The sequence below is a fragment of the Diabrotica undecimpunctata genome, chromosome 3 (genome assembly GCF_040954645.1).
Source record: "Diabrotica undecimpunctata isolate CICGRU chromosome 3, icDiaUnde3, whole genome shotgun sequence".
Taxonomy (NCBI): Eukaryota; Metazoa; Arthropoda; class Insecta; order Coleoptera; family Chrysomelidae; genus Diabrotica; species Diabrotica undecimpunctata.
The window spans coordinates 34,169,329-34,184,979 of NC_092805.1; the positions used below are offsets into that span (position 1 = coordinate 34,169,329).

The 15,651-nt window shown below is 31.3% G+C and overlaps 1 protein-coding gene across 4 annotated transcripts in view; it reads right to left on the bottom strand.

The window, feature by feature from the left end:
• LOC140436664 (uncharacterized) overlaps positions 1 to 15,651 on the bottom strand; it is a 604,390-nt gene that overhangs the window by 332,740 nt on the left and 255,999 nt on the right. The gene's annotated exons all lie outside the window — the stretch shown is intronic.

Genomic DNA, 15,651 nt, shown 5'->3' on the forward strand with positions numbered 1-15,651 from the left:
TTGTAAGAAATTATGCGTATTATATAATGTACAAAATATTTGTAAATTTGTCCATCTTTGTATTTTCAGTTTTTTGTATAAACATTTTTTTATTAATTTTTAAGGTTGAAAAACTCAAATAACTTCTTAACAAAAAGCTTGTAATTTTGAAAACTCTTCAACTTTTTTACAGTAAAAATCATTATGTTATATTTACAACCAATATATTGTAAAACTTATATTAGAATTCATTGCTCCTATTAACACAAAAATACTACAATTTGCAGATGATGTGGTACTCTATTCATCAGACAAATTAATCGATGTTTCTAAAAATAATTTAACAACAGCTATTTCAACAATACATGCATATTATGAATCAAATGGATTAACATTATCAGAATCCAAAACAGAAATCTGCTTCTTTTTTAGAAAACATAGAATTCCAGAAGAGTATATAAATTGTGGTCAATTCAAATTTCCAATTAAAAACTGTATCAGATACCTGGGAACTTATTTAGACAGAAAACTTTTGTGGAAAGATCATATTCAACATATCATTAAAAAAACCGAAAAAGCTATGAATATCCTAAAAGCTTTCTGTAAAATAAACTGGGGTGCAGATCCCAACATTAGTTTAATGTTTTATCGATCTATGATACGACCAGTTTTCGATTATAGCTGTCACTTGTATGGAAACGCATCAAACACCCATTTAACAAAAATTTAAGTACAGAAAAATAAGTGCCTACGCTTGTCCGTTGGGTATCTGAAATCTACACCAATTAATGTAATGGAAATTGGAGCTGTTGAGCCGCCATTGAATTTACGGAGGCAGTATCTTACCGACAAATATATAGCTCGTACCATTAGCAGAGACCAAGTATTTCTCAAAGATATACACAATCTGGTTGTTTTAGATTTGACTAGAAGGTATTGGTTTAAGAAAAAATTCCCACTCGTGGCGGTACGCTATAGAAATCTGTCTAAATTTAAAGAGGTACTTTATAAGGGTCATCTTCCACCAGTTTATACTGACAAGCCTCATGTACTGTTCTCAATAAAAATCAAGACAGAATTTCTCAATGATGTCCAAGGCCCCATGTTTAACACAGAAATTCAGAAGAGATGGCCTAATTATTATTATATGTTTACTGATGGTTCAAAAAAAGGAAATAACACTGCTTGCGCAGTATACCAACAGAATTCTGGACTACAGCATAAATATAAGTTACCTGATGAAGCCACCATCTACACATCCGAAAGGCTGGGTTTAAAGTTTGCTCTTTCTCACGCTTTGACAAAGGAAATGAAGAACTGTGTAATATTTACAGACAGTAAAAGTGCAGTAGAAAGATTATGTGTAATAAATAAATCCAAGCAATTGACTCATCTTGATATAGAGATTTTAAAATTGTACTACGAGGTTTCAAAGCTCGGAGGAGAAGTTATTATCGCATGGATCAAAGGCCATTCTGGGATAAAGGGTAATATAATAGCAGATGCTTTGGCAAAAAAAGCATTATCAAGCGGAGAAACCATAGACAACAATATTCTACCGGTGTCAGATATAGATGTATATAATAAACATCGGCTAAAATTAAAATGGCAAGCCAATTATACGGAATCCGAAAGTCAGTAATCCTTTAAATATTGGCAACCCACACTTCTTAAAAAAAGATGGTTTCATTCAGAGTCCAACAGAAGTTTTATTAAAACCATTAATAGGCTAAGGTCAAATCATGCCTTCAAGAATGTACAAAATGAAATTAGCAGACACTCCAAACTGTACTTGTGTTAAATATGGAGATTTAACACATATCCTATTAGAATGTGTAAACCAACAAGGAAATATTACATGCTTATAAGAAAACTTACGAAAACTAAATGTCTGTTTCCCATTTCACATAAATGAATTATTTTTTTCTGGAAACGTAGAAATCTTTAATTGTATTTATCAGTTAATAAGAAATTGTAACTATAAACTTTAAACAATATAATGTACTAACCATAGAATTAAGATGAAACTTGTAAGCAATTTGCGAACATAACAATCATGTAATAAACCTTTTAATACGAAAAAAATAATAAAAAAATAAAAAAAAACAAATAAAAAAAAAATATAAAAAAAATATAAAAAAATATAAAAAAAAATAAAAAAAAATGTAAAAAAAATTATTACAAAAGATGACCAAAACAAAATAATAAATATATATACATATTACATACAATATCAAAAAGTAATATAAGGAAAAAAAATTCAAACTTACATTTAGTACTAACTCGAACTCTGATTGTTGTTCTGTGAATACAAATTACACAATAGTCTGGTCAATTGGCTATGCCAAGGCCATAAAAAAAATGTCCATCTTTGTATTTTCAGTTTTTTGTATAAACATTTTTTTATTAATAAGGTTGAAACTCAAATACTTAACAAGAATCTTGTAATTTTAAAAACTCTTCAACTTTTTTTACAGTAAAAATCATTATGTTATATTTACAACCAATATGTTGTAAAACTTATATTACAGATACTTTCACACCTTTCCAAGCCTTCATATTTTCGGGGTTTAAGATTGTTACAAAAAAAAATGAATAATTTATATGATCACTTCAGAAGTTTCCCAAAAATATGCACTCATAGTCTTGAAAGGGATTGAAATAAGAATCCGCTACTGACAATCCTCTAATTTCTCCATATCGGTGGACATAGATAAAAGTCTTAATTCCCAAAATTTTTAGCGACAGACCCTATTAAAATACATATTTTGTTTGAGCCGCCCGTACTGTAAATTTCCATAAAATATTGTATTATGAGTATCGTCCACGACATCCATATCACTATCATATGGATTCCCTCCCACATCGGTATTATGGGTAACGACAACGCCGATCGCTTTGCCAAAGAAGCTGCTGTATCCAATTGTACACCACATAATATACAAATTGCCAGTGACCTAAAAACTAGTATAAAGAAACTCGTACGAAATTACTGGCAGAACCATTGGAAACAATCCACTACATTTTTACACCAAATAGATCAGACGATTGAGCGGTTCATTATCCCTGGTATAACTAGAAATAAGATGGTTGTTGCTAGAAGATTACGTATCGGTCACACCAGATTCACACATGGTCACCTAATGAATTCTACACCTAAGCCAATCTGTCACTATTGCCAATCTCCGCTAAGCGTTTTACACATCCTTGTGGACTGCCCTCATTACAATAAACGACGCCAAGAACTGAGCATGAAGAGCGACATCACAGATATATTATCGAACCAGAGTCAAGTTATCACAGCTATCCAGTTCCTGAAGCTAGAAAACTTACTAAATAATATATAACTATAGTATATTATAATATGTAATTGTACCTTATATATAATTGTATCCACGGTGCCTCGTGCTAATGGCCGAAGCTGTCACAAGCACGTTAAATTAAAAAAAAAAAAAAAAAATTCCATCTCGACTGTGAAAAAATTTATAGTATTACTTGAAGCGTACACGTATTTGTGAGTATAAAAAAAGATTGCATTAGAATTTGGACCTTAAATAAAACAAAAAATGAAGGAGATAATTATGAAAATATTTTGTGATATTATGTATAATTATTTTGAGCTTTATACAAAACCTTGAACAATATCTTTTTTTTTAAGTTTTATATTTCATCTGATACAAAAGACGTCCTCGCATTTTCTCAAAATTTAAATATTCCATCATTAAAATTCACCTCATTTATATACAGAAATAATTCCATAAGGATTAAAGTTCCAGAAAATCCACCTTTCCTTAGGTGGATAATATAAATCGTTTAAGAACTTTTATTCGTAACTCAACTCATAGATTTTAATTTAAAAAAGTAATAAATTTCGCCAATTCTAAGGGTAGACTGTCAGAATTTAATTTCAGCCTTCAAGACACACCACTGAGCATTTACATACCTACAATTAGGCCCTTTTTGTCAACTTCAAAGTACGTAATCATTACGTTATTCTGTTTTCGATATTTTTTGGGATTGATTGAAATATTTTTTTTATTTGGATAATAACATTCACAATAGAAAAAAGACATAATTAAGAAGAAAAAGCAAATATTTATGGTATATAAAGAAACTTTCAATTTCTACATTCGGCGTTAGATAGGACACATTCTTGTGGAGTAACAAATTTGGTCAGAATGTAAATAAGTCTTCAAATTCTACCACTATTGATTGAGGCCCAATAAAGGCCGAAACATGTTAACGAATAAAGCTTTTCAGAAATAAAGTACAGGCATGTCTTTGGCGTATAATAGTATGCTTCCTTCTGTAACAAAAGAAAGGCTTCTTCTTCGTCCTCCTCTTCTTCTCCTTGCTATATATATATATATATATATATATATATATATATATATATATATATATATATATATATATATACACTTCTCCAAGAAATTAACGCACCATTCTGAAATATTAAAATATTTTATTAGCGTTAATAAAAATTTCCATTGTAATGTTATATTTTGCAAGCCCCTTGTATATGCTATTCGTACACTCTATATTTATTGACTGTGTTTTATCGCTATAGTTTTTTTTGCAACAAAACAAAAAGAAGAAAGAAGCAAAAAATGTACTAATTCTATAATTTCCAAGTGTTCACGAATTTTATTCGGATACTGTTTAATTGTTGATTATTGTTAATTGTGTTTATTATGGAGCGTCAATCACGTAATTTAACCCGAGATGAATGTACCCAAGCAGTGATACTGTAGGAAGAAGGTTGGAGTTACCGAAGAATTGGTCGTCGGTTTAATGTGTCGCACACATCCGTCTCACAGGTGTTAGAAAGATTCCTCGAAACAGGGGATCATACTCGCAGACCAGGGCAAGGACGAAATCGGGTAACTACCCCTAATCAAGATCGATTTTTAAGAATTTCTCCTCTTTGACAACGTTTTGTAACACACACACAAAGTCTACAAATTCAGCTTCAAAACGTGCATGCTATATAAATTAGTACTGAAACTGTTCGCCAGCGACTTAGGGAATACAACTTAACACCTAGGATTGCCGCCCGAGGACCTCTATTAACTGCAGAGCAAGGGGGAGACTACATTTTGCCAGAGAACACGTTAATTGGTTAGAGGCTGACTGGGAACGAGTGCTATTTACTGACGAATCCCGATTTTCATTGTACAAGAACGATAGACGTGTTCGTGTGTTGCGACGACCCAACGAATGATATGCTCAGTGTAACTTCTCAACCACCACATTTTTTGGTGGAGGATCCGTTATGGTGTGGGGTGGTATTTCTTTGACCGCACGTACGGACTTAGTGGTCATATAAAATGGAACTGTTACAGCTGAAAGGTACATATTGGAGATCCTGGAGCAGCATGTAGTACCATTCGCTTCTTATATCGGTATAAATTTCTTACTAATGCAAGATAATGCCAGACCTCACGCTGCACAGATCGTCAGAAATTATCTAGAAGAGGTAGAAATTAACACTTTGGAATGGCCAGCATATAGTCCGGATTTAAATCCGATTTAAAATCTCTGGGATATCCTTAATAGGCGATTAAGAGCGACACCGATCCAACCAAACAACTTACAGGAAGTGGGAGAGAGGCTGATCCAGATTTGGAGAGAAGTAGACCAAAATAAAATACGGCAATTAATTTTAAGAATGAGCCACGATGTGAGGCTGTTAGACGTAGTAGAGGTGGAAACACTCGTTATTAAGACTTTTTTCATATTTTAGTTTGTTTTTCTTATTATTATTTTTTTAGGATTTTCCGTTTTATATTTTTTTTTTCTCCTGTACTTCAACATTTTCTGATGATTAGACAAATTGTTTATTATTATTATATATTAAATAATTACTAATAAAATGTAGGTAGAATAAATCTGGTGAAGTTTTATTTTTTATTCTTTGCCTTTTTACAAATAACATTGATTTATTGAAGTGGTGCGGTAATTTCTTGGAGAAGTATATATATATATATATATATATATATATATATATATATATATATATATATATATATATATATATAAATATAAATATATATATATAAATATAAATATATATATATATATATATATATATATATATATATATATATATATATATATATATATAGTGTACTCTTTTATTTCAGTTTCGCGATATTGACAGATTTTATTGTCACTCAAATTTAAACAAGGAGATAACTTCACACTATACGAATTATTTCGGCCAGAAAGGCACTTAAGTTAAGTTATGTCGATTTAGTTATTAGAAAGTGTTTTTTTCCTGATAAATAAATTTAGGGAAACTATACCGATATTACATATATATAAATAATATCGATATAGACCTGTTTTTTGTTTTTTGGAGTAAATTATCTATTTTTTGATTCCTTTTGAATCAGGAAAATGCTCGAATATAGTGTAAAATTTAAGTGCCCACTTTCGTGGAAACATCATCGTTATTTTTGGACCGTTTACTTATAAACAATTAGGTATTTGTTATTAACGAAAGTTAGTTTGTAACGGTTTTTTAATTACAGCTATCATCAAAGATCATAAGTCCGTCATTTTAATTGCTCCATGGGAATGACAATAACAGTGGTATTATATCGAGATTAAATGTTCGATGTCACATCGAGAAGATTTATTTTAAATGTGAGTCAGATTATTTTTTATCAAATTAATGAAAGTTCTTAAGAACCAGCATGACGAACAAGTTTTTGTCAATTGATTATTTCTAAACTAATTAAATGTAATTAACTTTAATGAATTGTTGTGACTACTGTCGTTTTCAGACGACAATTTTATATTTAAATCTAGCTGACCCGACCACGCTTTGGTGTGGCTTGGTTATTATACGACTAATATTATGTTTAGTTTATTTAACAGATTAAGTAAATATCATGAAATCCGTGATGGCATCGCCGGTATATCCAGAGAATTTAAAAATTCTTTTGGATAATTTACGGCTTGGTCTTCAATAACAATACTATCGACCGATTTAAAAGATATGAGATCACCTAGTAATAACAGTCGAATCTTGAAGTTAATTTCGTTAACATCAACATTTTTCGCCGCTGAAATTGCGCTCAATGACACTTATGAAGTCGCTTATAATTAATTCATGTTTGGTCTTAACAAAAGTGCAGAAATTGTCTAGAAGTTTATATATTGTGTATTTGGACGCAGTTTTATTTTACCATTTCCATATTTAGCCAATGTTTGGAAAATATTTGCGCCGATAGACGATTTTGCACTTGTACTCTTATCTTAATGGTCAATCGAACTGTTTCGACATTTCGCCATAAAAACGATTGTGTAAAACATGCATTAATCTCATCCGCATATGTAAAGAGAGGAACAACCGGTAATGTGTGTCGGAAGTCACCAGACAGTAGAAATACAGCACCACCGAATAGTTTGTCGTTGCTATTTAAATATTGCATACTTCTATGTAATGTTTCGAGTGAATCTTTATGAGCCATAGTACATTTATCCCAAATAATAACTGAACTCGTCTGCATCACTGCAACCATTACACTTTTTTTTTAATGTTACATATTGCATTGGGTTTGCTATGAACGTCTAATGGCAGCTTGACTACTAAATGTGCTGTTCGCTCACAATCTAACAATTTTCTGAATCAACAACTGTAAGTTCCCTACATTTGGCGCAACTCAACGACTGTAAATTATCATAAATTAAGATTAACATATATTACAATTACGATAAAAATTAATATGAAAAATTTTATAAATTTAGAATACTCAATTAGATTTTAACATCCTCAGTACTTAAAATTTAAATAAAATTGATATTTGAAATAAAACTACTTTTACTATTTTCCTTACAATTTCATTATATTTTCTCGAGTTTATGGGAAACGAAAAAAATAAAGAGACATGGCGTTTGTTAAACGTTACTTTGTTTAAATGAACTACCACTGTAGTAGAGGTAGAGTCTTAATAAAACATTTTGTATAAGGGTATAATGTAACTGTTTGTATGGGAAAATAAAACTACGTTATTTCTACAATTCTCTTTCATCATATTTTTTCACCTATTAGACCTTCGTAGGACTTCAAAAAAATTATTTTAAAACCAAAATAAGCCGAAACGATTTATTCGTTCTCGATTTATTATAAAAAAAGTTATAAAAACATAAAATGACGTTTTATTAAACGTCATTTTATGATATTTTATATCGTCGTCGACACAAGAAAACCAGTTAACTCCAATTTTTACTTAAAATGAGATTTTACTGCCATCTATTAGCAAATCGTCTATTCTAGTTATCCGACAACATCGAGTTAGAATCTATGGAGAGGGCATCACGTGACTACAAACGACCTCACTTCGGCCATATTGTTAAGATTGTTTTGACACTTTTGACAGATCGTATATGTTTGTTTACGTTTGTTGTTTTTCGAATATTTTTAGTTTTATAATACTTTTATAGAAACTGTAATAATATATTGTGATAGTGCATAATAATGGTTTTTTGTTCTCAACGTAGTCGCAGTAGCAGAAGCAATGTTAATAAAAAATCTTCAGGAATAACACAGGTTAGTATACAAATATGTAAACAAAGTAATGGCCCGTACTTCAGAGAATAAATTAATAGTGTTTGAGTGTATTAATTTATCTTTATGAAGGGAAAACATACTGAAGGGAGTTGTCTTGAGGAAAATGTACGTATGTAATTATTTTTAGCGATGGATGTACTTACCAAAATCGTAATGTTACTTTAGCTAATGCAATTTTAAACTTTTGTTTAAAGCAGAAGGTAACAGTTATACAAAAATTCCTTGAGAAAGGACACACCCAGAGAGCAGTAAACTCTGTAAGCAGTATCCGACTGGGTAAAAAAAGGGTGATGCAGTTGTGACAGATATTAGAGCTATAAAATATTCACCATAATGTATTCATTACAAGTTGAGATTTGGTGAAAATTGAATTGAACTGCCCTGTTGAATAAATCAGAATGTGATACCCAAGAATTTCGCAGATCTGCCGAAGCTTTACACAAATAAAATACCATTAAAAAAAGACAAATTCGAACATTTGCAGTATTTAAAAAATACCCTTGATTTCGATTACCACTCATTTTATGACAATCTCCCACACTAACTATGTTATTTTAAGTCCTATCATATCCCTGTTGTACTAAACTTGTTTTTGTACATAATATATTTATGCGATTTTATTTTAGATTTATTTTAGATTAAAATTGTATTTATTGTTGTTGAAAAGTGAGGCTATTTTTCATTTCTAACGTAGGTAATAAAATAACACTAAATTTTATGTTAAACGTTTTTCAAAAGTATTGGTCTGCATTTCATTATTAGGATATTTTTTATGTGTGACAGATAATATATTTTTATAAATCGATAATTAATACTTTTCATTAATTTTTTCCAATCCAGCGTTACAAAGAAAGCCACGTTACTCGATAGGCACGTCTCATTCCAAAAGAAGAAAAACTTGTAACTCCAAATTTTCTGTATTTTTAACTATATCCGCTAGTTTTTGACATTAAAATTGATATAATTCAGCTTAATATGACTTAAAAACTCAAAATATAGTTATTTAATCGTTCTTCTTTATCAAATAAAAGATATCCGTGAAAGTGTTACTGCTTTTAGGCTCTCCTGAAAAATTAAGGAAAATGAAGTTACTGAGTTTTTCTTGTGTTGACGATGATATGTAATGTAAAATATAAAATGACGTTTAACAAACGGATCAAATGAACTAAAACTGTAAAGGTGAAGTCGTATAAAACCCTTTTTGAATTTACAATTAAAAAAAATAAGAGACATTCATCGAGATAAAAAATATCCTATCTCCTAAGTTGGACCAAAAAATACACTTTCACAAAATTTTATTGCAATAGGTTCAGTGGTTTTTGAATATTAGCGTGGACAAACATCGTGACACGAGATTTTTATATATAAAGATGGTGTGTTCATTTTTGTGTTTAAGAAAATAAAGACGCATTCACCCAAAGGATATATCAGCGATATTCCTATGGCATTTGTAATAATTAACAATTAAATTGTGAAAGGCAGCTAATGAATCGCGCATGGCACGGTAGGCGCTCATTTGTACAATGAAAATTCAAACCAGCAAAAATTTGTACCATAGATCTTGTTTTTCTCTTTTAAGGTACGTTTAAACCCAACGAACAAAGAGCTAGAGCTAGAACAAGAGCATTCTTTCTTGATCTTCATAAGCTATTTTCAGCGTTTACACCAAAATATCTCAACGAGCAAGAATGAGAACCAAGAACTAGAATTCTGCACAATATTTAGATCCAACGAACGCTCATACCTCATTTGTGTCAATTCTCTAGGTGGTACTGCTTCGCTATGTCCGACTCTGACAGCAATATTATAATTGCATTTATTATTTTGTCTCACACTCAAAAAGAAAAGAAGGAAGAGACGTTGGTGGGTGACAAATTTAATGCAACGAAGAATAGTGGATATTGTAGGTGAAACAATGACTGATATTCAAGGACAAGAAGAAAGTGGTCAATTCCACAACTTTTGTAGAATGGCGTCAGAGGATTTTGACCATTTATTATCTGTGATCAGCGACAAAATTCGGAAATCAAGTACGAATTTTAGAGAGTTGATTCCTGCATATGACAGGCTAGCAGTCACTTTAAGATTTTTGGCAACTGGAGATTCCTATGAAAGCCTAATGTATTTTACTAAAGTGTCTAAATCCACAATATGTAATGTTATATCTGCAGTATGTGCTGCGATAAATAAAGCATTGCATGACTACGCTAAGGTAAGTAGGTAAATAAAATTATACTCATTATTTTTATTGAAAGACATTTATAGACATTTATTGAAAAAATAAACACTCTTAGGACTTGAGTACTTAATAATATTTTGTAAAAACACAAAAAGAAAATAGAAATGAAACGTTACTTAAAATTAGTAGTAGTACACTAAAGACCCTGTGGTCTGTTATGGTATCATCTGGAATGTGTAATTGTTGGCCTGTGTTTATAGTATTTTGAGAATTTCCAATACTGTTGTTGATTGATCTGTGATTACAGATTGCAGTAATGTATTTTGTGAACTGTCCGAATATGAAGACATCGGTGTTGATGCTGAACTTGGCCCAAACTCAAATTTCCCCAAATCAGCGTCGAACAGTATATTATTTATATAATGTTCAACATATGCTTTCGTCCCGTTTGAATATTCACGATGTTTTGAAGCTACATGATTACCAAAAGCTTGACTCTTGTGCCTTATCTTTAATTCATATGTATCTTTTAAAATACGGTAGGCTTCGACTACTCGAGGGTCTTCAGGTAATTTTTTTTTCGTGGTATTGTCGTGTGGCCAGATCCCAAGGAAGTTGATGGTTGTGGATGTGTTGTTGAGTTGACTGTGTACCTCCATTAGGGCCCATTGTCGTAGCTCCTTCTTGTTCATTTCGCTCATTCTCCTGCTCCTGAACCTAAAAAACGGTTTGGTTAATATATATATATATATATATATATATATATATATATATATATATATATATATATATATATATATATATATATATATATATATATATATATATATGTATATATATATACCCTAAAGTAGTTTTTATTAATTTCAGACACCGCCAACAGAAGACGCATGGCTATCAATTGCTCAGGAATTTAGTGAGAAGTGGAATTTCTCAAACTGTATCGGTGCTATAGATGGGAAGCACTGCATCATACAAGCACCTATTAGTAGCGGAAGCGACTTCTTTAATTGTAAATCTACATTTAGTGTGGTATTAATGCCCATTGTAGATGCTAACTATAATTTTATATTCGCCGATGTTGGTTGTCAGGGAAGAATATTAGATGGCAGAGTTTTCAGAAACACTACTTTCTATCAGAAACTACAAAATAATGAATTAAATTTGCCTAATGATCAAAGCCTTCCAGGAAGACAACAGAATGTGCCATTCGTATTTGTAGCAGATGACGCATTCGCATGGCAAAGACACATCATGAAGTTCTATCCTGGTAGTTATGCCAGGGGATCCGAAAAACGAATTTACAATTATCGTTTATCAAGAGCAAGAAGAATAGTAGAAAATGCGTTTGGCATACTTTCAGCAGTTTTTCGTGTATTGCGAAAACCCTTGTTACTACAACCAGATAAAGCATTTCTCGTCATTATGACCTGCGTGTACCTACATAATTATTTGATGAAAAGGAACACTTCTAGGAAACTATATAATTCACCGGCCATGATGGACAGAAATGAAGATGGCGTCGTTACTCCAGGCCATTGGAGAAATGTGGACGGTTTATCATCATTTCTCCCATTATCCAACACTGGATGAAGACATACTTTACAATGTGAAAATATACGGAAAGAATTTTCATACTATTTTAATTTCACTGATATTTTGCCATGGCAACACAATATTGCATAACTTATTTCTATAAACACCTTTTCTGAAATGTTTTTTATGTACTTATTAAATATAATAAAAAAACATAAATGAGAACCTTCTCACCATGTTTTTATTTTGGTTAGTGTCGAAACCAAATGTTCGGAGCACGTCCGAACACACAAGAAGGCCCTAAGGCTCTAAACAACTGGTCGCACGCTCTTAGTGCCATTTACATCAAGCGAACGAGCATTCTTAGAATATTCCATAGAACAACGAAAGGTCTCTTTACACTAAACAAATTTAATAGAGTGGAGATAGAATGAGCATTTGCTGGTCTGATGTAAATCGGCCTTTTTATACACATCGTAGTCCGAGCACCCGTCCTGTCATAAGCGCTTCATTAGCTAGTTAAAAACAATGTTTTAAAATTAAATAAGCCCAAAATACATAGGAAAATGATAGAATAAGGTTTGAACTTGAATTCAGATCCTTGTTAAATTCAAAATTAATATTTTTTAGTTGTGTTTTTAAGCCTTGAAAATAGTTTTTTTTTTCAGTTTTAAATTGTTTATAACTCGAAAGTGCTTAACTTTACAGAAAAATTACGAGACCTATTTTGTTTAGAATGGCCCAAAAAGTTCAAACTTTTTTTGTTTAAAATTTCAAATTTCAAAATAATTTCAAATTTGTTTAAAAAAATTTAAACAGCATTTCGCCTGGGCGACCTCTTGAACCTTATTATGGGGTATCTCATGAAAAAGAATATGCAAAAAAATCTCATGGGAATATTTTTCCGAACGAACCCGAGCTTTTCGCCTTGTCTAATAAATCTACCTTTGTTTTTAATGTTTAGACGATAAGCTTTTTTGTATTACTTTTTCTAGAATAGAAAACATTATTCAACGAAAAATATTTCGTTTTTGTTACCTCTAACACAATGACAAACAAATTGTACATATATTGATATACTGTTATATGAACCCAATGGTCACATAATATGTGTACATGTTTTTTTTACTTTTAAATCTGCCTAATTCTGTATAAACTCGGACCTGCCGAGGATATATTATCATCCAAAGCGATGGAGTCGAGAAAAGCTGTCGAAAGAGTCGAAAAAGCATTTTTCCTCTCTATAGTTTCCATATTTGCATGGCTTCTTAAACATTCTGATTGGTGTAGTTAATGGAAACCAAATATAACGAATTTGTCGATATAAGCAATAATAAAAAAATTACGACTAAAAAAATTGAAAAAAAGCTGTTCGTGACTATAGAATAATGTACATAGAAAGCAACGACTATTATTTGAGCCGAAACGCAAAATCCACATTTTGTTATTTACCCCGAAATAAATTATATTACATAACCCTAAATCAACAAAAAAAAGTATTTTCTCGACTATACAAATATTATTTCTAAACGCTGGCATTTCTGATCGATCGATTATATTTACCATTTCTATTTAGTAATATGTATTAAGTAAACTGTAAAACATATAACATATTTATTCCCATCGAAAAACAATAGCTACGATATGCTTGAAATCACATCCGATATGTTTCTTCTGTAAACACCAGCACAAAGCAAATAGGTATACAAATATCTACATGTGCGTCATCAATATTTTGCATTGGAAGTAACCCTGGTGATCCAACAATCAATTTATTTACAAAAGTAAGGACTAAATTCTTGTATTAGCAGCAAATACTTGTAATTAAAAATAAATCCTCTATGATTTTACCTTCTAGAGAGGTTAAAATAATAATAAAATGTTGTACTTTGTTCAACAGTAGTTTTCAATAGATTGATAACAAATCTTTTTTATGACGATTGTCTGTTTTTACAAGTACACTGGGTTTTCCCAAAAACGATAATAGTAAAAATACTTGCTAAATTGAAGGAAAAACGTTAATAAAATTAGAGAATAAAAGTGTGATTAAGAATTTACAACTGACCAAACAAAAACGTCTGCTTAAAGTGGGCATTCACGTTTCGACTTGCGGTTCCACTTAGTAGGACTACCTACTATATACTATACTTATACTATACTATACTTACTATACTATACTTATAGTTGTATATTCATCTCCACTCACGCTCCGACTTGCTCTCCAACTAGCGGTCCAGTCCAGGTCCAAGGTCCAACTTCAGTTCTAGTTTGTTTTTACGACGGTGTACATCGCTTAACCAAAAAATGTATCAGTAAACACTACACAAAATATAATTAAGAGGAGGAAAATGGCAGCATTGTGATTGTTATCCTTATCATTTGAAAAGAAAAAGAAAAAATGTTGGATGAAGAAATTATTTGTTGATTGTGTAAACTATTGTGACACGAAATTCTTTTTCGTGCAATTGAAAGTTATTTTCTATTATTTATTTGCGAACTGCAGATCTTAGCTCAGCGATGTCGGACAGACAGCACCAATTGAGATTTTGTTTGGAGCTGATGTTGTAAGCAAATTGTATCCAGGAAGGAAATATCAGTTACAAAGTGATCTTGTAGTAAATTTACTATTTTAATTGGGAATAAGCCACAATATGAGTTAGAAATTAGATATATTTGACGTTTGGACTTCCACTTCAGAAATCGTTATCAAAATATTCTGAATGAGCGTCAAATAAATTTAATTTCTAACTAATATTCAGGCTTATTTCCAATTAAAATAGTAAATTTGCATAAGATGTCACAAGAAAATAACTTCACAACAATAAAAAGAAACAGTTACTTCGAATTTCAGTACAACTATGATTTAATTTTCGTTGTTTGTTGATAATTCTTCTGTAGACAATCCGGAGTGTTGGAAATTGTACCTGTGTGGGAGTGTCCGAAATAGATCTACAGAAAGGAAAATGATTTGCCCTAACAAAAAGTAGATGATAATGAAGAATCATGTATTTTAATAGGGGTAATTTTCGTGCAATTGAAAGTTTATTTTTTATTAAATATTTGCGAACTAGGGATATTTGCTTGGATAAAGTAATTCATAGAAATCTCATACGTAACAGATGCCGAAGGTCAACTAACAGTAAATTTTTGATTCGACCTGTGATCCTTCTTCTAACTTCACCATTCACGCTCCCACTTCGTCACCAGTCGGAAGTCGGACATTCAAGTCCTTCTAGATGTTCCGACTCGTACCACTAGTTGTCCAACTAATCCAACCAGCCCTCTCACGGTCCGATTTCAGATAGAAACTGCGCAAATTGGACCACTAGTCGGACTAAAAATCGGAACGTGAATGGCCTGTCTAAATAAAGTTGTT